General features: G+C 42.0%; 1 protein-coding gene across 5 annotated transcripts in view; it reads right to left on the bottom strand.

Annotated features, from left to right (window-relative positions):
• NUMB (NUMB endocytic adaptor protein) overlaps positions 1-21,197 on the bottom strand; it is a 202,294-nt gene extending 181,097 nt beyond the window's left edge. For 4 of the 5 annotated variants that reach the window (XM_032134911.2, XM_032134917.2, XM_032134912.2 and 1 more), the window contains exon 1: positions 21,144-21,197. The gene's annotated coding sequence lies outside the window, so the exon portion shown is untranslated. Of the gene's footprint in view, positions 1-21,037; positions 21,056-21,143 lie in introns of those variants that run through there. The other variant, XM_058429687.1, reaches the window with a different exon arrangement.
• Between the last annotated feature and the right edge of the window lie 2,397 nt (positions 21,198-23,594).

Here is a 23,594-nt window from a genome sequence, read left to right as displayed (position 1 = left end):
CTAAGTGTGAACACAGTATAAATTGGTTCTATAAATAATATATCCATTAATGGAATATTCTTCAGCTGTTTTAAAATGTTTTCTGGCTGGAGACAATGGCTCATACCTTTAATCCCAGCACTTTGGGAGGCCAAGGCAGGTGGATCACTTGGGGTTAGGAGTTCAAGACCAGCCTGGCTAAAATGGTGAAACCCCGTCTCTACTAAAAATATAAAAATAAGCCGGGTGTGCTGGTGCACATCTGTAATCCCAGCTACACGGGAGGCCGAGGCACGGGAATCGCTTGAACCTGGGAGGCAGAGATTACAGTGAGCCGAGATTGCGACATTGCACTCTAGCCTGGGCAAGAGAGCAAGACTCTGCCTCAAAAAAAAAAAAAAAAACTGTTTTCAAGTAATTGTAATAAAAATAATAAAATACATATTATATGATATGTTGTTTAAAAAGCAGGCTCCAAAATTATGTATATAGTAAAATATGCATGAAGAAAAAACAGAAACAGACAATAAATGTTAATGTAATTTTTTAAAATGAATTAGGGACCAACATCATAGAAACTATGATTCTATTTCACAAGTGTCTGGGTTTCATTATAAGAACACAAGTGATATCCCTCACTAAGTAGGTCTAGTGGCGGGGAGAACAAAAAGACTAAAAGAATAAGAACATTCAGTAAAGGAAAAAACCATTAGCATTATTTCAGATATGAATACCCAACTTATCAAATGAAGTCAAAGTCCTTCAGGGTATCCTAACAAATCTATAGTCAAGAAAAAGTTACAGAATTCAGTTCAATGCAAATATATACCAACCATGTTTAATTCAAACTAGGGAAAATAATTAGATGATTTAGTGATTTGCCACAGAACTGAACTCAGCTCTTTTACAAAGCAACAAAAGAAGGGAAAGAGACTGCCAGAAGTCAAGCCAGCAACCTGATTTCCTAGGAAATTAGTTTTTACTTGGCAAAGTACTGGCCTCTAAAGAAGCACAACTCTACAAATAGAGATGAGACACATAAAACTTGAACACTCTGTAAAAAAATGTATGCTTTTCCCTTTATTCTTAAGATCTCTAAAAGTGGGCTGGGCGTGGTGGCTCACGCTTGTAATCCCAGCACTTGGGAGGCCGAGGCAGGCGGATCACGAGGTCAGGAGATCGAGACCACGGTGAAACCCCGTCTCTACTAAAAAAATACAAAAAATTAGCCGGGCGTGGTGGCGGACGCCTGTAGTCCCAGCTACTTGGAGAGGCTGAGGCAGGAGAATGGCGTGAACCCGGGAGGCGAAGCTTGCAGTGAGCCGAGATTGCGCCACTGCACTCCAGCCTGGGCGACAGACCGAGACTCCGTCTCAAAAAAAAAAAAAAAAAAAAATCTCTAAAAGTGAATAATTAATGACTATTAAAAACAGGGGAGAAAAAAGACCCGATTTAGAGTTAAACATTCTAAAAACAGTAAGTTTCTTTCAAAATGCTAAGCAAATCTTACAAATTGTAACATAATTACATTTTTGTTATTTTGAAAATTAAAACGAAAATATCATGCCATTTCTAACCTTCAGTTAGGATTACATGGGAGACTTTAATATTAACTATATTAATTATGGATTTAAATTTATCAAGGTTAATACAATCTTTACAACACTTCTATAATGTTTTTAATCATCACTACAGAACATTTCCTTCAATTTTCAATTTAAAAACTAAAACCTTTACATGTGACCTTCGTTCAGAAAAAGGCTATGCGTAATAATACAAAAGAAGAGTCTTCTTAAGATAAAAAGGGTGCTAGGATAGGTGAATTAAAGAGGAGAAAGGAGATAGAGAAAGGAACGGGTATGAATCTTTTCTTCCTTTAAGTCACATTTTTTGTTTGTTTGTTTTGTTTTGTTTTGTTTTTGAGACGGAGTCTCGCTCTGTCGCCCAGGCTGGAGTGCAGTGGCGCAATCTCGGCTCACTGCAAGCTCCGCCTCCCGGGTTCACGCCATTCTCCTGCCTCAGCCTCTCCGAGTAGCTGGGACTACAGGCGCCCGCCACCACGCCCGGCTAATTTTTTGTATTTTTAGCAGAGACGGGGTTTCACCGTAGTCTCGATCTCCTGGCCTCGTGATCCGCCCGCCTCGGCCTCCCAAAGTGCTGGGATTACAAGCGTGAGCCACCGCGCCCGGCCTAAGTCACATGTTTAAGGACCTGACCCTGATTTCTATTTAATGGCTTAGCAGTGGAAGCTTCCAAATAACTAATGACACAAGGATGCCCAGTAGGCAGAGAAATAGCAGCTGAACTTCATTTACCGTTCGAGTATAAGGTTAACGTAAGTATGAAATTATACAACCTGTATATTTAAATCAGTGGATTCATTTATAACCTATTCTTGCAACTCTAAACTGCTTCCCTCATACAATGACCCCAAATGCCACTCTAGACCAAAAGGCCAACAAATTGCTGTTGGAAAAATTAGTGACAAAGCAGAAAATTTTATTAAACTTTGTAACAAACCAATAAACAAAAAGTAATGGTCTCAACTAATGGTGCTGGGACAACTAGATATCCATATATATACATCCATATATATATATCCATATATATACATCCATATATATATCCATATATATACATCCATATATATACATATATATGTCCATATATATAGCCATATATATCCATATATATATCTATATATATATCCATATATATAATCCATATATATAATCCATATATATATCCATATATATCCATATATAGATATCCATATATAGATATCCATATATAGATAGATAGATATCCATATATATATATATATATATATATATACACATCCATATATCTCAACAAAAGAATTGTTGGGCCCCTTCCCCCATACTGTACACAAAAATTACTGCAAAATGGATCACAGACTTAAATGTAAGAGCCAACTCTATAAAACTCTTAGAAGACACTGACATGGAGTGAAAAAAATTAAGAAAAAATAAACTAAAACTCTTACAAGAAAACATAGGTATAAATATTCACAACCTTGGATTGGGCAATAGTTCTTAGATATTGTATCAAAAGCACAAGCAAAAAAAAAAAAAAAAAACAAATTGGCCAGGCGAGGTGACTCACGCCTGTATTCCCAGCACTTTGGGAGGCTGAGGCGAGTGGATCACGAGGTCAGGAGATCGAGACCATCCTGGCTAACACGGTGAAACCCCATCTCTACTAAAAATATAAAAAATTAGCCGGTTGTGGTGGCAGGTGCCTGTAATCCCAGCTACTCGAGAGGCTGAGGCAGGAGAATGGTATGAACCCGGGAGGCAGAGGTTGCAGTGAGCTGAGATAGCGCCACTGCACTCCAGCCTGGGTGACAAGAGCGAGACTCCGTCTCAAGAAAAAAAAGGACTTGAGCCAGTGTGGTGGCTCCAGGGTCATGGGCCAGGAGTTTGAGGCCAGGCTGGACAACACAGGGAGATCCCTATGTCTAAAAAAGAAAAAAAAAAAAGCTGGACTTTACTAAAATGAAAAACTTTTGTGCTTCAAAGAATATCATCAAGAAAGTGAAAAGACAGCTCACAAAATGGGAGAAAATACTTGTAAATTATTATGTCTGACAAGGAATTTATATCCAGAATATATAAAGAAAACATATATTACAACTCAATAATAAAAAGACAAACCAGCTTTTAAAAAATGGGCAAGCACATAAAAAGACACTTCTTCCAAGAAGATAGACAAATGGCCAAGAAGCATATGAGAAGATTCTCAACATCACTAGCCATCAGGGAAATGCAAATCAAAACCACAATTAATTTCTACTTTAGGCCAGGCACAGTGGCTCACTGTAATCCCAGCACTTTGGGAGGCCAAGGCAGGCGGATCACGAGGTCAAGAATTCGAGTCCAACCTGGCCAACATAGTGAAATCCCATCTCTACTAAAGATACAAAAATTAGCCTGGCATGGTAGTGCATGCCTCAGCTGAGAGGCTGAGGCAGGAGAATAGCTTGAACCCAGGAGGGAGAGGTTGTGGTGAGCCAAGATCACACCACACACTCCAGCCTGGGCAACAAAGCAAGACTCTATCTCAAAGAAAAAAAAATTCTACTTTATACTCACTAGAATAGCTCTACTCAAAAAGCAGAGATTAGCCTGAGCTGTGACTCACACTTGTAATCCCAACACTTTGGGAGGCAAGGAGAAAGAATGGCTTGAGGCCAGGAGTTCCAGACCATCCTGGGCAACACAGCGAGATTCCATGTCTACCAAAAAATTTAAAAAATAAAAATTAGCTGGGCATGGTGGTGCAGTCCTAGCTACTAAGGAGGCTGAGGTGGGAGGATAGTTTGGGCCAGGAGTTTGAGGCTGCAGTGAGCTATCATGCCCACTACACTCCAGCTTGGGTGACAGACCAAAACTCTGTCTCAAAACAACAATAAAAAAAAAAAAAGAAAAAGGTAATAACAATTGTTGGTGACAATGCAGAAAAACTGGAATTCTCATTCTCACTGCTGGTGAGAACGTAAAATGGTGTAGCTGCTTTAGAAAATCTCAAAAGAGTTACCATATAACTTAGCAATTCCACTACTTATGGGTATATACACAAAAACAATGAAAAGAGACCCAGCACAGTAGCTCACACCTGTAGTCCCAGCACTTTGGGAGGCTGAGGCAGGAGAATAGCTTGAGCCCAGGGGTTCAAGACCAGCCTGGGAAACATAGTGAGAGACCCTGCCTCTACAAGAAAAAAAAAAAAGAAAGAAAAAAAAAAAACGAGCAGGAGTGGTGGTGCATGCCTATGGTCCTAGCTACTCAGAGGCTGAGGTGGGACCATCTCTCGATCCTGGGAGGTTAAAACTGCAGTAAGCAAATGATTGCACCACTGCACTCCGGACTGAGCTACAGAGCAAGATCCCATCTCAAAAATAATAATAATAATAAAAATAAATTGTTTAAATTGTTTTAAAAAGAAAAAAGAAATGAAAACACATGTCCACACAAAAACTTGTATATGAATGTTCATATCAGCTCTATGTGAATAGCCAAAAACTAGAAATAATCCAATGTCTATCAGCAGAAGAAATTTTTTAAATTGCAATATATCCATATTATGGAATACTACTCAACAATAAAAGGTAATGAAATATTGATACACAAATAACGTGGAAAATCTCGAATTAGGCAGAATGAAAGAAGTCAGACGAAAATATATATATATATACTACATGCTATTTATATAAAATTCTAGAAATTGCAAACTAATCCATGACAGACAGCAGATTAGGAGTTGCCTGCGGGAATAGAAAGGGAGAGATGTATTACAAAAGGTAGAAAACTTTTGGAGTGATCGGTACGTTCTTTACCTTAGTTGTAGTGTATACATATGTAAAAACTCATTATACTGTTTACCTTTTTTTTTTTTTTTTTTTTGAGACAAGGTCTGGCTCTGTCGCCCCATCTGGAGTGTAGTGGTGCAATCTCAGCTCACTGCAACCTCCACCTCCTCGGCTCAAGCGATCCTCCTGCCTCAGCCTCCCGAGTAGCTGGGACTACAAGCACATGCCTCCATGATTGGCTAATTTTTGCATTTTTGTGGAGATGGAGTTTCACCATGTTGACCAGACTGATCTCAAACTCCCAAGCTCAAGCAATCTGCCCTCCTTGGCTTCCCAAAGCACTGTGCTGGGAATACAGGTTTGAGCCACTGCACCAAACCCTGTTTACCTTAAATACGTGCAGTTTCACCGTACATCAATTGTACCTGAATAAAGCTATTTTAAAAATGCACATGCCATGGTGGGGGAAGAGAATTATACTAGCCTTTCTGAAAATGGCATGTTTGGGTAAGAAAAAAGTAGAAAAAGGATGAGTGCAGCGGCTCACGCCTGTAATCCCAGCACTTTGGGAGGCTGAGGCGGGTGGAACACTTGAGGTCAGGAGTTCGAGACCAGCCTGGCCAACATGGTGAAACCCCGTCCTCTACTAAAAATACAAAATTAGCCAGGCGTGGTGGCACATGCCTGTAATTCCAGCTAATCAGGAGGCTGAGGCAGGAGAATCACTTGAACCTGGGAGGCAGAGGTTGCAGTGAGCCGAGACCACGCCATTGCACACCAGCCTAGGCAACAAAAGCAAAACTCCATCTCAAAAAAAAAAAAAAACGTAGAAAAAACAGGCTGAGAGGATTGATCGATTGATGATTGATTCATTCATTCATTGAGCCGGAGTCTTGCTCTGTCACCCAGGCTGGAGTGCAGTAGCGCGATCTCAGCTCACTGCAACCACCGCCTACCGGGTTCAAGCAGTTCTCCAGCCACAGCCTCCTGAGTGGCTGGGATTACAGATGCCCGCCACCAAGCCCAGCTAATTTCTTTTGTATTTTAGCAGAGACAGGGTTTCACTGTGTTGCCCTCTCGAAATCCTGAGCTCAAGCAATCTGCCCGCCTCCGCCTCCCAAAGTATTTATTTATTTTTGAGACAAAGTCTAACTCTGTCGGCCAAGCTGGAGTGCAGTGGCGTAATCTCGGCTCACTGCAACCACCACCTCCCGAGTTCAAGCGATTCTCCTGCCTCAGCCTCCCTGAGTGGCTGGGATTACAGGCACGCACCAGCTTGCCTGGCCGAGAGCTTTTAAATATGACAAACCTTTTTAAAGGTCAAAATATTGGCCGGGCACAGTGGCTGATGCCTGTAAACCCAGCACTTTGGGAGGCCGAGGCTGGTGGATCACGACGTCAGGAGATCGAGACCATCCTGGCTAACACGGTGAAACCTGGTCTCTACTAAAAATACAAAAAATTAGCCAGGTGTGGTGGCATGCGCCTGTGGTCCCAGCTACTCGGGAGGCTGAGGCAGGAGAATCGCTTGAACCCGGGAGGCGGAAGTTGCAGTGAGCCCAGATCGTGCCACTGCACTCCAGCCTAGGTAACAGAGCAAGACTCCATGCAAAAAAAAAAAAAAAAAGTCAAAATATTTAACTGATCCTCACATGGTAATAGCTGAATTTTCAGCATCCATTGATGGAGAAAATAGTCAAAACACAACCAAAGCTACCCTGAATTGAGGCAAGCCTTTAAAACAAAGATTTTTAAAACTCATCTCAATATTTATTTGAAGAATGAAACTATATATACATACATACATATGTTTAGAACATATTGCTTTAGTCTACAATTTTTCTCTAGATCACAAGGTCAAGAGATCAAGACTTTCCTGGCCAACATGGTGAAACCCATCTCTACTGAAAATACAAAAACTAGCTGGGCATGGTGGCGTGCGCCCAGGTACTCGGGAGGTTGAGGCAGGAGAATTGCTTGAACCCGGGAGGCGGAGGTTGCAGTGAGCCGAGATCGCGCCACTGCACTCCAGCCTGGCAACAGAGCGACACTCTGTCTCAAAAAAAAAAGTAGGCAATATTTGATGAATATATGGATTTAAGAACTCTAGATAACTGCAGAAAACATCCTCCCCAAACTATAGACTTGCAGGCAACAAATTGAGAACCACTGATAAAGATACCCAATGCCAAGGAGATTCAATACAGTACTTAAATATTATCTTAAATAAAAGAGGTCAAGCCTAATGAAAATGTATCTAATAGGTTTCCTAGCTATATTTCATAATTCAAAAGAATTTAGAGATTAGCTGTAACACTGCTAACCTGAGTGCAGATATTTAAGAATTTACAAGCCTAGGCAACACAGGAGATCTCAACACTACAAAAAATGTTAAAAATTAGGTGGACATGATGGCATGTACCTGTAATCCCAACTACCCAGGAGGCTGAGGCAAGAGGACTGCCTGAGCCCCAGAAGTTAAAGGCTGCAGTTACCTATGATGGTGCCACTGTACTCCAGCCTGACTGACAAAGTGAGACCCTGTCTCAAAAATAGAAAAAAAAAAAAACTTACAGCTGATTTATAGCTGGATAAAATAAAGATTCAAGTTTTTCCAGAGATGGACTAGACTGAAAATGTGACAAAGTCAAAAAGAATTCACGATTCCTTTTCATGTCTAAATGAAGTTTAAATTTCATAGTACAATTTAATATACAAGACTCTTTTCCAGTCCACACAAATAACACAGAGAAAGTTTTTTTACCTCCCACCTGCTTCGGTAAAAATGCTGGGTCCTTGCAACAGTAAATGTAGCTAACATTTACTGGGCATTTACTATGAACTAAACATTATGTTAAATTGTTTAACTTTACATGGATTATCTCATATAATCCTCAAAGCCATTTATTTTGAAGATAAGAAAACCAGCAAAAATAGTTAACTTACCTAAGGAAGCAGAGCTGAAGGTGAATTCAGGCAACTGGAGTTCATTTTACCATACCACCTCCTATTAGTTCACATCATAAACTCAGCCCCCAATGTGGGGGAGGGGTTCCATCATTCATCAGTACGTTTATGTAAATCAGAGAATAACAAAAAAGATAAAAGTCCTGACTGCAAAAAATTAACAACTTTTGAAGAAATGGAATTTAATATTGCAAAATAACTTTTTCCTTTTTTTTTTAGGATTTTTTTTTTGATTTAGTTCACTCTTTGTCGCCCAGGCTGGAGTGCAGTGGCACGATCTTGGCTCACTGCAACCTCTGCCTCCCGAGTTTAAGCGATTCTCCTGCCTCAGCCTTCCAGAATGCTGGGATTACAGGCATTAGCCACCATGACTAGACTTGCAAAATAACTTTAAAAAAAAATCCTAAGCCAGGCACGGTTGCTCACGCCTGTAATCCCAGCACTTTGGGAGGCCGAGGCAGGTAGATCACAAGGTCAGTAGTTCGAGACCAGCCTGGCCAATATGGTGAAACCCCGTCTCTACTAAAAAATACAAAAATTAGCCAGGCATGGTGGCGTGCCCTGTAATCCCAGCTACTCAGGAGGTTGAGGAGGAGAATCGCTTAAACTCGGGAGGCAGAGGTTGCAGTGAGCCAAGATCGTGCCACTGCACTCCAGCCTGGGCGACAGAGTGTGACTTCAAAAAAAAAAAAAATCCTTAACATGACAAAATGCCAAACTGTATGGTTTCTAAAATTAGTCTAGAGCATTTTGGGAGGCCAAAGCAGGAGAATCACTTGAGGCTAGCAGCTCAAGACTAGCCTTGGCAGCATAACAAGACCTCATATCTTAAAAAAATTAATAAATAAACATAAAATAAACTTTGGGAGGCTGAGGCAGAAGGATCACTTGAGCCCAGGAGTTGGAGAACAGCCTGGGCAACATAGTGAGACCCCAGTTCTATTTTTAAATAACTTTTTTAAAAATAAAAATAAGGCCGGGCGTGGTGGCTCACGCCTGTAATCCCAGCACTTTGGGAGGCCGAGACGGGCAGATCATGAGGTCAGAAGATCGAGACTATCCTGGCCAACATAGTGAAACCCAGTCTCTACTAAAATACAAAAAATTAGCCAGGCATGGTGGCGCACCCTGTAGTCCCAGCTACTCGGGAGGCTGAGGCAAGGGAATCGCTTGAACTCGGGAGGCGGAGGCTGCAGTGAGCCGAGATTGCGCCACCACATTCCAGCCTGGCAACAGAGCGAGACTCCATCTCAAACAAACAAACAAACAAACAAAAAAACATAGGCCGGGTGCAGTGGCTCACACCTGTAATCTCAGCACTTTGGGAGGCTGAGGCAGGCAGATCACGAGGTCAGGAGTTTGAGACTAGACTGGCCAACATAGTGAAACTCCGTCTCTACTAAAAATACAAAAAATTAGCTGGGCATGGTGGCAGGTGCCTGTAATCCCAGCTACTCAGGCGGCTGAGGCAGGAGAGTCACTTGAACCCAAGAGGTGGAGGTTGCCGTGAGCCGAGATCACGCCATTGCACTCCAGCCCAGGTGACAGACAGTGCAAGACTGCATCTCAAAAAATAAATAAATAAATAAATATAAAATTAGTCTAGAGTATTACAGAAAGATATTAAGAAATGAACAATAGGCTGAGCACAGTGTCTGACACTTATAATCCCAGCACTTTGGGAGACTGAGGCAGGAGGATCACTAAAAAGGAAAAAACAAAAAAAAAAAAACCTGGACAACATAGAATGACCTCATCTCTACAAAAAAAAAAAAGAAAAAAAAAAAGAACAACATTTGATGTAACATGTTAACATTTTTATAAATGACCAGTCATGTAAATGGACATTTACAGTTCATTTTCTTGACGATATTTTTTTTTTTTTTGAGACGGAGGCTGACTGTCACCCAGGCTGGAGTGCAGTGGCACAATCATGCTCACTGCAACACCCCCCACCCTACCCCCAACCCTCAGGTTCAATCGATTCTCCCACCTCAGCCTCCCTAGTAGCTGGGACAACAGGCATGCACCACCACACCCAGCTACTTTTCTGTATTTTTAGTAAAGACTGGGTTTTGCCATGTTGGCCAGGCTGGTCTTGAACTCTGAGCTCAAGTGATCCGCCTGCCTCGGCCTCCCAAACTGCTGGGATTACAGGCATGAGCCACCGCATCTGGCCTCTAATATTTTCAATATAGTATTTGGGACTGCTGTCCTTGCAAGAGTTAAGGAAGACTTGGCTACTACAGGAAATATCTTTCCTTCATACCACCAATACTAGATAATTTTCAAAAACAAGAATGAATCAACTCTTTAAAATAATCATTCAAAATTATGTTCACTGATGAGATTTGAAGTCCATTACATCATGAATGTGATGGAAATTGTACACCTTTCATCAGAGACAATAAATAATATAGCTTTTAACAGCTTTTTTTTTTAAATTTATAATAGAGATGAGGTCTTGCTATGTTGCCCAGGCTTTTATCAAAACCCTAGGCTCAAGCAGTTCTCCCTCCTTGGCTCCCAAAGTGCTGGGATTAAAGGCATGAGCCACCACACCAGGCCAGATTCTAACAGCTTTCTACAAATACAGATTTTTCTTTCATTTGACCAAATCCTTAACTAAGGAAGATACAGGGCTTAAATTCTGAAATAAAAACTGTTTCTACTTGAATTGCGAAGATAAATGTATTAACTCCAGGGGAAAATAAACTTGTTCTAACTGGCATTTAGAACTAATTTAAAATCATTAACAATATCAGTAATAATTCAATAAAAGCAATGATTTTAATAACAAAATCAGTAAATAATATAATGCTCAATTTGTTTTTTTCTAGTAGTAGGATTAATGGTTTAAACTGTTGTCAAAAACTCACATGTATTTGGAAGAGGACCAGGTACAGTCACATATCTTGGTATCCAAGGGGGACTCGATCCAGGACCCCATGGATACCAAAATCTGCGGATATCCCAGTTCCTTATGTATAATGGCATAGTACAGTCGGTCCTCTGTATCCGTGGGTCCCACACGGGAGGATTCAACCAATCTTGCATCAAATATATTCGGAAAAAAAAATGGATGGTTGTAATGAACATGTATCTACTTTTCTTTCTTGTCATTATACCCTAAACAATACAGTATAACTATTTACATAACATTTATATTATATTAGGTTGGTGCAAAAGTAATTGTGTTTTTGCTATTACTTTTAATGGCAAAAGCTGCAATTACTTTTGCACCAACCTAATATTAAGTATTATAATTAATCTAGAGAAATGATTCAAAGTATATAGGAGAATGTGCGCAGGTTATATGTAAATACTACACCATCTTATATAAGTGACTTGTGCATCTATGGATTTTGGTATATTGGGGTCCTGGAATCAATCCCCCACCAATACCTGTATTTGCATATAACCTGCACACATTCTCCCATATACGTTTTATCATCTCTAGATTACTTATTAATATAATACCTAATACAATGTAAAAGCTATGTAAATATTTATACTGTATTTATTTGTATTATTTGTATTGTTTTATTTTTTATTGGGTTTTCTTTCCAAATATTTTCTATCAACAGCTGGTTGAATCCAACGATGCAGAATACACAGATAAGGGCTGACTATAATATAATAGATACAAGCCTGTGACCACACAACAAAATATTAGCTTCATTTACCCCATGTTTCAGTCTAATACACCAAAATAAACCAACCACAACAACAAACTGAAGTAGTAAATGTTTAAAATATATGTAATGTTTTGGTGTTTGTTTGTTTCTTGATAGAGTCTCGCTCTTGTCGCCCAGGCTGGAGTGTAGTGGCTGGGCTCACTGCAACTTCTGCCTCCCAAGTTCAAGCAATTCTCCTGCCTCAGCCTCCCGAGTAGCTGGGATTACAGGCATGCACCACTACTCCCAGCTAATTTTTGTTATTTTTAGTGGACACGGGGTTTCGCCATGTTGGCAAGGCTGGTCTCGAACTCCTGACCTCAGGTGATCCGCCCACTTTGGCCTCCCATAGTGCTGGGATTACAGATGTGAGCCACTGTGCCCAGCCTTAAAATACATGTAATGTTTTAAAGTCGACTCTGGTTTTCCTAGCTGCCACAATGCTTACAATCATAGTATCTGGAATATTAGCCCACCCTAGAAAGAGAAGTCTATAATAGATCTAATGTTATAATTATTAATAGTTAACAATTACAATTTGTTAAGTGCCCACTATGGGCAAAATGCTATACACTACACAAAATGCTTTTCATTTAATTCTCACCATCAGCCTGATATGGAGGATAGCATAAGCTCCATTTTATGGATGACAAAACTGAATCTAAAAGAAGTTTAATAAACTGCTCAATTAGTAAATTAACGATGAAGTCAAGATTCAAAATCATGGTCACACAATTATAAAACTTGAATTTTGTCCATTCTGTCATGCTGCCTCTGGACATAAATGATGCTCTTTCAATGTCATAATATGGCAGTCACAAATATATTTCTGTCATCATCAGGCTATTCTATGGTTCTGTGAGATACTAGTTTGGAGGAAAAAAAAGTTTTATCTTGATTAAAGAACACTGGGAGCTAGGCTGGGCGCAGTGGCTCACGCCTGTAATCCCAACACTTTGGGAGGCCAAGACAGGTGGATCACTTGAGGTCAGGAGTTTGAGACCAGCCTGGCCAACATGGCAAAACCCTGTTTCTACTAAAAATACAAAAATTAGCCGGGCGTGGTGGCACATGCCTGTAATCCCAGCTACTCGGAAGGCTGACGCAGGATCGCTTGAACCAGGTAGGCGGAGGTTACAGTGAGCCGAGATCGTGCCACAGCTCTCCAGCCTGGGAGACAGAGAGAGACCCCATCTCAAAAAAAAAAAGAATACTGGGAGTTAAAACTTCTTATAACAAAGTCAATTATATTAAAAGGAATTAAGTAAATAAGCCAGACGCAGTGACTCACGCCTGTAATCCCAGCACTTTGGGAGGCCGAGGCAGGAAGATCACTTGAGGCCAGGAGTTCAAGAACAGCCTGAGAAACATGGTGAAACCCCGTCTCTACTAAAAATACAAAAAAATTAGTTGGGCATGGTGATTGGCACCCCTAATCCCAGCTACTTGGGAGGCTGAGGCAGGAGAATCGCTTGAACCCAGGAGGCGGAGGCTGCAGTAAGCCAAGATTGCGCCACTGCACTCCATCCTGGGCGATAGAGCAGGACTCTGTCTCAAAAAAAAAAAAAAAACCCAACATTTTGGGAGGCTGAGGCAGGCGGATCACGAGGTCAGGAGTTCAAGACCAGCCTGGCCAATATGGTGAACCCTCATCTCTACTAAAAATACAAAAAACTAGCCAGGTGTGGTGGCGTATGCCTGTAGTCCCAGCTATTCGGGAGGCTAAAGCAGGAGAATTGCTTGAACCCACGAGGCGGAGGTTGCAGTGAGCCGAAATTGAGCCACTGCACTCCAGCCTGGGCAATAGAGGGAGACATAGTCTTAAAAAAAAACCACAAGAAAAATTGGCCAGGCATAGTGGCATGCCCCTGTAGTCCCAGCTACTCGGGAGCCTGACGCAGGACAATTGCTTGAACCTGGGAGGTGGAGATCTCAGTGAGCCAAGATCGTGCCACTGCACTCCAGCCTGGGCATCTTTAAATAAAAGAAATGAAGTAAATAAATCTTCACAAATTATCTACATGATAAAATCAAAATGTACCTGAGATGTACATATGCACAAGTGACTAGACAAAAGTATCACTATTACTTTTCCAAAGTCAAACGTAACCAAGGCCAATCTTAAATAAAGTTACAAATTTAGCTGATTTCTGTGTCCCTGGTTGCCCCAGCTTTGCCTTTATTCAGAGCTAAGCAGTATTCTACAGTTTTTCCCTCTTCTTCCCTAATTAAACTAGAAATGTTCCAAATTAACTATAATTCACCTTAATATAATCAAGTTACCATAATTAAGATTTTGCTGTCCTACTCAGGTAATTGAAGACTTTGATCTTGGTTAAAAGAATGTAAGATAGCCTGGGGACGGTAGCTCATGCCTCTAATCGCAACACTTTGGGAGGATTGCCTGAGTTTAGGAGTTTAACAAGACCCTGTCTCTACCAAAAGAAAAAAAAAAAAACTGGCCACGTGTGGTGGCTCACGCCTGGAATCCCTGCACTTTGGGAGGCCAGGGTGGATGGATCATTTGAGACCAGGAGTTCAAGACCAGCCTGACCAAAATGGTGAAACCTCGTCTCTACTAAAAATGCAAAAATTAGCGGGGTGTGGTAGCGCACACCTGTAATTCCAGCTACTAGGGAGGATGAGGCAGGAGAATCACCTGAACCTAGGAAGCGGGGGTTGCAGTGCACTAAAATCGTGCCATTGTACTCCAGCCTGGGCAATGAGAATGAAACTCTGTCTCAAAAAAAAAAAAAAAAAAAACTGGGCAGCCTGTAGTCCCAGCGACTGGAGAGGCTGAGGCAGGATCACCTGAGCCCAGAATGTTGAGGCTGCAGTGAGCCGAGATCATGCCACTGCACACTCCCTCCAAGTCAAAAGAGCAAGACACTGTCTCAAAAAAAAGGAATGTAACTTATCAGCAAACAAGTGGGGAGAAACAGGGTTTTCGTGGGTAGACAGGGGGAAGTCACTGAACGTTAATTACTAATATAGCAACTCCTTGGTTAATCCATTTAAGATGACTAGGGGGTCTCTTCCTAATCCCATACTCCACTGGAGAGGACAAGTGGGAAAGGTTGGACTAGTTAAGGTTGCTGGGGACCTCCCAAGAGCTGCAGAAGCAGGGATAAGACGAGCCTTCTTCTAAATCCACATGGTCCTTCCAAGGCTCTCATCCTCTAGGATTACCACTTAGTCTACTTACTTGCCTTCTGACATGCTTTCTTGAGGGGAAGAAAACAAAGGAAGAGTAATAACAAGCAGCAGAAACTGCAGAGAATGAAAAACAAGTCCATGGGAGAATGTTGCAAATAGAATCATCCTCCTTTACATATGTCACTCCAGGAAAACTGCCAGGAACCACTCATTCCTCTAGATACACTTCCTGCAGATCCTCCAGACTCCTCCCTTAAGCACGTCAGTATTCTCCTTATTCTCCCTTCACTTCAATCCTCCTTTTGCCTCAAGATTTCGAAGTGCACTTTTTTTTATGGTTTCTTTTTGTTTTGTTTTGTTTTGTTTGAGACGGAGTTTCTTGTTGCCCAGGCTGGAGTACAATGGCATGCTATTGGCTCACTGAAACCTCCGCCTCCTGGGTTCAAGTGATTCTCCTGCCTCAGCCTCCTGAGTAGCTGGGATTACAGGTATGCGCCACCACGCCCCGCTAATTTTGTATTTTTAGTAGAGACGGGATTTCTCCATGTTGGTCAGGCTGGTCTCAAACTCCTAACCTCAGGTGATCCGCCCGCCTCAGCCCCCCAAAGTGCTGGGATTACAGGCATGAGCCACCGCGCCAGCCTCAAAGTGCATGTTTTATAATCTCCAAAATATATGGCAATATTGTACCTAGTATTTAATGATATCTTATTTATCACTACCTGTGTGTTGCAGCTGAACGTACATCCTAAAGCCTTGTATAGTATTTCTACCTCTTATAATAAAATTTATAATATGTTACATTACTAAAACAAATTTTCCTTTTTTTTTTTTTTCAAGACAGAGTCTTGCTTTGTCACCCAGGATGGAGTGCAGTGGTGCGATCTCGGCTCCCTGCAACCTCCGCCTCCTAGGTTCAAGCGATTCTCCTGCCTCAGCCTCCCGAGTAGCTGGGACTACAGTCACGTGCCACCATGCCCAGCTAATTTTTTGTGTTTTTAGTAGAGATGGGGTTTCACTGTGTTAGCCAGGATGGTCTCGATCTCCTGACCTCGTGATCCGTCTGCCTCGGCCTCCCAAAGTGCTGGGATTAAAGGCATGAGCCGCCACACCCGGCCCCTTAAATTTTCTTTGCCACTAAAGGATGCACTATAATGTCAAGATTAAAAAAATAAGATAGCAAAAAAAATTTTTTTTTAATTTAAGGAGTATATTGTTTCATTTCTCCCCAGCCCTATCAAGAAAACATAAAATGAGGGAGGGAAAAAGGTGGGGGGGGGGGGGAGGGGAATGGTTGAAGAACTATTGGGTACTATGCTCACTACCTGGGTGACAGGACCAATCATACCCCAAACCTCAGCATCTCACAATATACCCATATAACCAACCTGCATATGTACTCTCAGAATCTAAACTAAAAGTTGAAATTTTTTTTAAAAAAAGGGAAAAAAATCAGAGTTCAGAAATCTGCCAAATTCAAGATCTATTCTCTAGAAATCAAAACCTGTTACACACAATAGATGTGTTTTGGCAAGTCCAAAGTAAAATGTAGCTTTTCAAGTACTCTATTATATAAAATACTTTTTAAAAGGTAATTAGTTTAGGAAGTTTTGAAGCAAACTAAAAAACTACATATAGGGGTTTTATACTTTTACAGAACTAGATTTTCAGTTATCCACATTTCTATTAGAATTTATTGTACAGCGAGTTGGAGAGCAGGAAGCAGAAAAGTAGATCAGAGACTTATAAAACAAGACAAGACTTCTCTGAAATAGAAAATAAACTTAATTAACTAGTGTTAACTGAACTACTTTTTAAAATCACTTACCTAAATAAAACTTCAGTATGTGAAACTGAGTCTCACTAAATAGCACAGTTAGGATTTTGGGATTTAAAAACCACCATTTGCCAGGCGCAGTGGCTCACGCTTGTAATCCCAGCACTTTGGGAGGCCGAGGCGGGCGGATCACGAGGTCAGCAGATCGAGACCACAGTGAAACCCCGTCTCTACTAAAAATACAAAAAAATTAGCCGGGCGTAGTGGCGGGCACCTGTAGTCCCAGCTACTCGGAGAGGCTGAGGCAGGAGAATGGCGTGAACCCGGGAGGTGGAGCTTGCAGTGAGCCGAGACTGCGCCACTGCACTCCATCCTGGGCGACAGAGCAAGACTCCGTCTCAAAAAAAAAAATAAAATAAATAAATAAATAAATAAATAAAAACCACCATTTATTCAACCACAGATAACCAAATCCCACTGTAAAATTATTTGGGCAATCAAAGCTATTCCTAGATAAGTATAATCAGATGAATAATATGTCCACTTATTAAAACCAGGTAATCAAACTGCTCAATGTTCTCAATTATGAAGAATGAACTTTCCTATTTGTCATATAGGATTTCGCATTCTTCCATCATTTGGTGTAGAACTGAATGATCTATATAAATGTACCATGACTTAAACAACAACTCTAGTGGTAAGAATAATCCACTGAACTCAATGCAAGAAATCAAAAGCTTTCCTTCTCAAAACTTATGTCACAGAAAAAAAGTAGTAAATTTATTTTGTGAAAAGACTTCATCTGCTTTAGAACTCAGACATGCAATGGTTATATGCCTTGGAGTCTTCCAAACTAAAATAAAAATTTTAAGGAAATATAATCTGAAATAAAACTAAAAATGATTTTTGAGAGAGAAAAAAATAATCCAAAAATCCTGATGCAAAGCTATACCAACAGTTTCTTCACAATTTCATAAAACATTAATGAAGAGGTTACATAATCCCCTGGATTAAAGATTTTAAAGAAAGCTGCAAGGATCTCTTTCAGTTTTCAATACTGCTTCCTCTGTTCTCAACAGCCATAAAAACAGATCTAAATCAACTCCTAAATATAAACCATCTAGCTTTCAATGGAAGAAAAATCAAACCACGTACAGATAAAACATATATATTCTTTTAAAAAACACACTGTAAATTACATTTAGGTTCCTCAAACAAGTTAAGTTTACAACATGTACCACATCCAGTTTATTCTCAAGGGAGAAAACCATCAAAACAAAAGCTCCCGCTTAATAAATGATTTACTTTGTAGTTAAGCCTCTATCCCAGGTGCATTTTGCTGTCACATATTATCACTATTTCTTTTCTCTACAAAGACCTAGAAATTGTATATCTAGTTCCTTTAAAAATATCTGTATATGTTTTATATTAGTGTAAAGACAAGAAATAATATTTTTACTCTCTAAAAAAGAAATATCTTTTCATTTTTCTCTTTTGCAATGCTTCTTACTTTGTTTTTGCTTATTTTCCATACATGAAATTTTCTCAAGCCAGTCCATTTCAGTGTTGTTTACTGTCAATATGTCTGTGTATACTCAGGTTTTTACAAACAATACTTTACAGTACAGTGATAAAAAAGAAAGGGTGAACAAGAGGGCACAAGTGAAACAAAAGCGGACCACATCTGAGAAACACCATTCAATTTCTCTGCCTCGGATTCCCTTAAGGTCTCATGCCAAAGATTCTCAATATCCAAAAAAGTTCCAGAGTCAGAGGCATAACACAATATGTGACAAGACAAACACAGGAAGAACCAAATCACAAACTGAAGAAATTTAATGGAATATAATACTCCCAAAAAAACCTTTTTTTTTTTTTTTTAAGATGGAGTTTCACTCTTGTTGCCCAGATGAAGTGCAATGGCATGATCTCGGCTCACTGCAACCTCCACCTCCGGGGTTCAAGCAATTCTCCAGCCTCAGCCTTCCAAGTAGCTGGGATTACAGGCACGCGCCACCACACCCGGCTAATTTTGTATTTTTTATTAAAGACAGGGGTCTCACCATGTTGGTCAGGCTGATCTTGAACTCCTGACCTCAAGTGATCCACCCGCCTCGGCCTCCCAAAGTGCTGGGATTACAGGCGTGAGCCACCGCGCCCAGCTTTCAGACTTTTTTAACTGTAAGAAATATATTTTATCCTTTGGCCAGGAACTCAAAAAAAGAAATACACTTTACATTGTGACCTAGTACATACACGTAGGAGAAAAGTTTCCCAAAACAATACTTTTCCTTACCAAATGCAATGTCAGTTTATTCTGTTCTACATTTTATTTTCAATGCTGGTAAAAACTCACAACATTGGTTTTATAAATTACTAATAGATCACAATCCAAAGTTTGAAAAACACAGGCTTAAAAATGGGTATTCTTTATAATAGGATCTTTTGGGCAATTTGCCTCTACCTGTCTCTTTAGCAGGATGGGCAGGTATTTTAAAGTTGCTACCATTATTACCGGTTTCATTAAAGTAAGTGGTTCTTAAAGTGTGGTCCTCTGACCAACGTGATCATCATTTGAGATAAATATAAATTACTGGGCCCCACCCCAGACCTACTGAAACCCCCAGGTGGGGCCAAGCAATCTACAGTTTACCAAGCCCTCCAGCTGATTTTGATGCAAGCTAATATCTGCGAGCCAGGTCTTTATCTTCTATTTAAGAAGTCAGGTCTTTATCGTCTATTGAACAATCCAGTACACACTACTATGTGCCAGTCACTATCCTAAAAGCTCTACAAATACCAACTCACATGAAAAAAAAAAAACACCACCACCACCTTACAAAGTAGGAACTATTACTATTAGTATTCTGATGAGGAAACCGCACAGAAACTTCGCTAAGTGGTGGAACCAGAACTCAAACTTTTCAATTTAGCCGAGTATGCCTATCCTCTTTCTGATCAAGTATCGACTTCTACTCCTTTTTAGTTCAGCTACTCCTCCCCTTTTCCCTCTCAAATTCCCCACCCTGTCAATGAACTTATTTCCTAATATTACTGCCACCATCCTAAAACAAATTTCTTTTCTAAAACAAGTCACTTAACCTTGCTTTTAGCTTTGCTTTGGTCCTAGATGTCATCTTGGTATTAACTATGAAACTGAAGTTTCTTCTATTTCTGAAGACCTGTGAACCTACATGACTCCACTGTTAATTTCTCATATATCTACTGTCCCAGCCAGTTCCACGAAACCATTACTCTCTCCTCGGGCAACTTTCTTTCTCCACCTTATCTGCTATCCCCTCCTATAGGGATTCTCCCCCACCTCCGCCCATCTCCGTCCCATTTTGCATGACTCCTCTCCAACCGAGGGAACTTCACTTTCCTGCTGGCTCCTCACCCCGGTCTCAAACCCGAGCCACTCCTAGAGGACTTCTTTCCTGGTCCCCTAGGGATCCTCAGACCCGGAGCGGCCAGGCCAGTTGGGTCTCCCATCCCAGCTCAGCTATAGGGGCGCAGGGCGCTCCAGTTCCTCCCCCAGGCGGTGCAAGTTCTCTACTCGTCCGACCCTCCGAAGACCCGCTGCTCCTCATCTCCCCAGGAGCCCCCTCCCTTGGACAGCCGCTTTTCTCAGGAGGGTCCCCAACCCCCTCCGAGCGTTTCCTCAGACGCCCCTACTTGGAGCAAGTCTGCTCCCTGTCACCCGGGACCCCGGCCACCCTCGGCCTTCCTACCTCCCTCGGACCGGGGCCACTCCCAGTTCCCCTGCCCCCCACCCCGCTCTCTCCACACCGACCGCTGCCGGGCTTCCCGGGTTCCTCTTCTCCCTGGCACCCAAGCCGTCCTGGGTATTCCCAAGACACCCAGCCCTCGGAGCAGGTCGTTACAGGTCACCCCCTCTCTGGGACCCTGGCCGCTTCCGTTTCCTCAGATACCTACTCCTCACACACTGGCCGCCGGTCAGCGCCCTAGACCGGAGCAGCTGGACGTCCCAAGGGACCTCCTGGCCTGACCCGCGCGGGTCCGGCCCTAGCCTACTTTCCTCGGGAGAACTCGGCAGCCAGAAGCCCAGCCATTCTCCCCCTAGCCCAGTCAGCGCGAACTCGCCGCCGCCCCCGCCGCCTCCGCCCTGGCCCCGGCCCGGGCCCCGACCCGAAGTCCAGGCCCCCTTCCTCCGGCCTCCGCCTCCGGAGTGCTGAGCTGGAGATTCCGCCCCGCGACGGCCCCCAGATCTCTGACCCGCGTTACCGGCACTCACCTGCCGCTGCCCCCCGACCAACTCAAGCGCCACTGCCTCTACCTCGGCCGCCAGCGGCCACCAAGCCCCACCACCTCCCCCATGACAACAGGCCCACCCTCTTTCATACTTCTAACCTATCCATTGGATAGTGGGGCGGCAGCTCTCCTCTCTGATTGGCTTAGTATACCCGCCCGTCTTCGCTCTTTACCGCCCCTTTTCCTAAACCCGGTATTCGCCCCCGCCCGGACCTGGAGCGTCCTAGCCCAAGCTTTAGTTGTAATTGGTTGAGGGTTGGGCAATTCGAAGTTATGATAGGCTGCTAAAAGTGTCTGTTAAGCTAACTGGCAAGAGATATGATGGTTAAGGTTGATTCATGCTTGTGCACAGTTTGGTTGCGCAGTAGAAAGCAAAAGGAGGGGTAGACGCTCACGTCCGTGGTTACCCGGGAGGGGTTAACTCTTTGTTGTAGAGTTTTCTCCGTAAACTCTTCCACTTCTCCAGCTCCCTTCCTGCAAGGAGAAGCTTATCTCTGCTAGCTTTATTCATAGGGGTAGTACTTATAAACACCAACATCAGAGGTTGTGTTTAAGAAGTGTTTCCAAGCCCTGGGGAGAAAGGTATCAGAGAGATAAAAATGTCCCCTTCTTTTCTCTGGTCTCAATGCACCGAATTTCATTGAAGTTCTTTCCAGGAGCCTCAATGCTAAAGGGCAAAGCGCAAACTTTCATTTAGCAGAAATCAGTCAACTTCGGTTGCAATTATAAATGTCAATAAACTGAAGTGGCGTATTGAGAGTTCTCCAGCTTCCAGATCCACTCCTGGCTGACCCCTGCCAATTGACCAGACAGCCATTAGCAACTTTTTTTTTTTTTTTTTTTTTTTGAGACGCATTTTCTCTCTTGTTGCCCAGGCTGCAGTGCAATGGCGCTATCTCGGCTCATCGCAACCTACGCCTCCCCGGGTTCAAGCGATTCTCCTGCCTTAGCCTCCCGAGTAGCTGGGATTATAGGCATGAGACGGGGTTTCTCCATGTTGGTCAGGCTGGTCTCGAACTCCCAACCTCAGGTGATCCGCCCGCCTTGGCCTCCCAAAATGCTGGTATTACAGGTGTGAGCCACCGCCCCCAGCCCGCAACTTTCTAATAAGCGGGCCACATTATACCCTTGTGATGCTCTGGAAATGAGAATTCTGCTTTCCCCCACCTCTCACTGCCACTTGGTTTTTCTGTTCAGCAGTTCTTAAATAGCCCTACTAGCTGTGTGTCAGATACTTTAAAAGCTTCTCTCTCTCTTTTTTTTTCCTAAACCTCTCTTCCTAGTAGTCTAAATTAGGGCCATTGAATGAATTGCTGGGTTGTGTTGTTGTTTTTTTTTTTCTCACTTGGCACAATGCACAAGAATAAATGATTGCATTTTTTATTCACTTGGGTACAAATCACAGTAGGCATTTTTGAGAAATCTGGTGTTGCTATAAAAACTCTTGTGCTCCTAGAAATATATTCATCATTAGCTTTTTGCTTTTCCTTTTTTTTTTTTCCACCCACTTTTCTTTCTCCTAAATAACAAAATGCTGGTCTGATTACTCTTTCAATTTCTAAATCAGATTTAAATGTACCTTCTCACAACTCCACCTATGATACATAAACCCATGGGCCATGAAACATAACACCCAGGGATAGGTTAAGACACTGTCAGGCCGTGCGGTGGCTCACGCCTGTAATCCCAGCACTCTGGGAGGCCGAGCAGGGCAGATCACCTGAGGTCAGGAGTTTGAGACCAGCCTGGCCAACATGGTGAAACCCCTGTCTCTACAGATGGTGCCACTGCACTCCAGCCTGGGCAACAGAGCGAGACTCTGTCTAAAAAAAAAAAAGACACTGTCAAGGAGGCATTCCCCTCAAGGATGTGGACTTTGGAAATTTTGTGCTTTGTCCCTTTCTTCTTTCTGCTAACTCTTTGTCTCATATTTCTTCTATTTGCTAACTTCCTTGTTCTTTGCAGAGCAAGCTACAAAGAGTCTAAAACTGTACGGTTTATTATTCAGAAAAATATTGTCTTTTTTCTAGTGTATATTTTTAGTCAAGTTTAAATAAAGTACATACTTCTATCACCAAACTAAGCAGAAATTATTCCTCCAGTAACTATACATAACAATAAAGTGCCTTTTCCTAGTTATTTTCCGGAACTTTCCTCCCCCTCCTCTCTTCCTCACCTTCCAATTTAGAAATAACCTCCCATTCAATTCAATGACTCACAAAAAGCCTGTGAAAGGAAAGTGGAAAAGCCAAAATAACTTAGAGATGTCTGAATCATTCAGCTGAAGGAAAGATCAGACATTGACCATGATAAGATAGATGCCAAGACATAAGGCAAGCCTGAGCTAACATCCCATAACATATGAAGTAATGCAAATGTGAAGATGCCCCAAGAAAAAACAAATACCAGTATGTCCTTTTACGCAGCCTTTTAA

This window comes from Hylobates moloch, unplaced genomic scaffold (assembly GCF_009828535.3).
Source record: "Hylobates moloch isolate HMO894 unplaced genomic scaffold, HMol_V3 SCAFFOLD_16, whole genome shotgun sequence".
In the NCBI taxonomy this organism is placed as follows: Eukaryota; Metazoa; Chordata; class Mammalia; order Primates; family Hylobatidae; genus Hylobates; species Hylobates moloch.
This window is presented reverse-complemented; position numbering and strand designations above follow the sequence as displayed.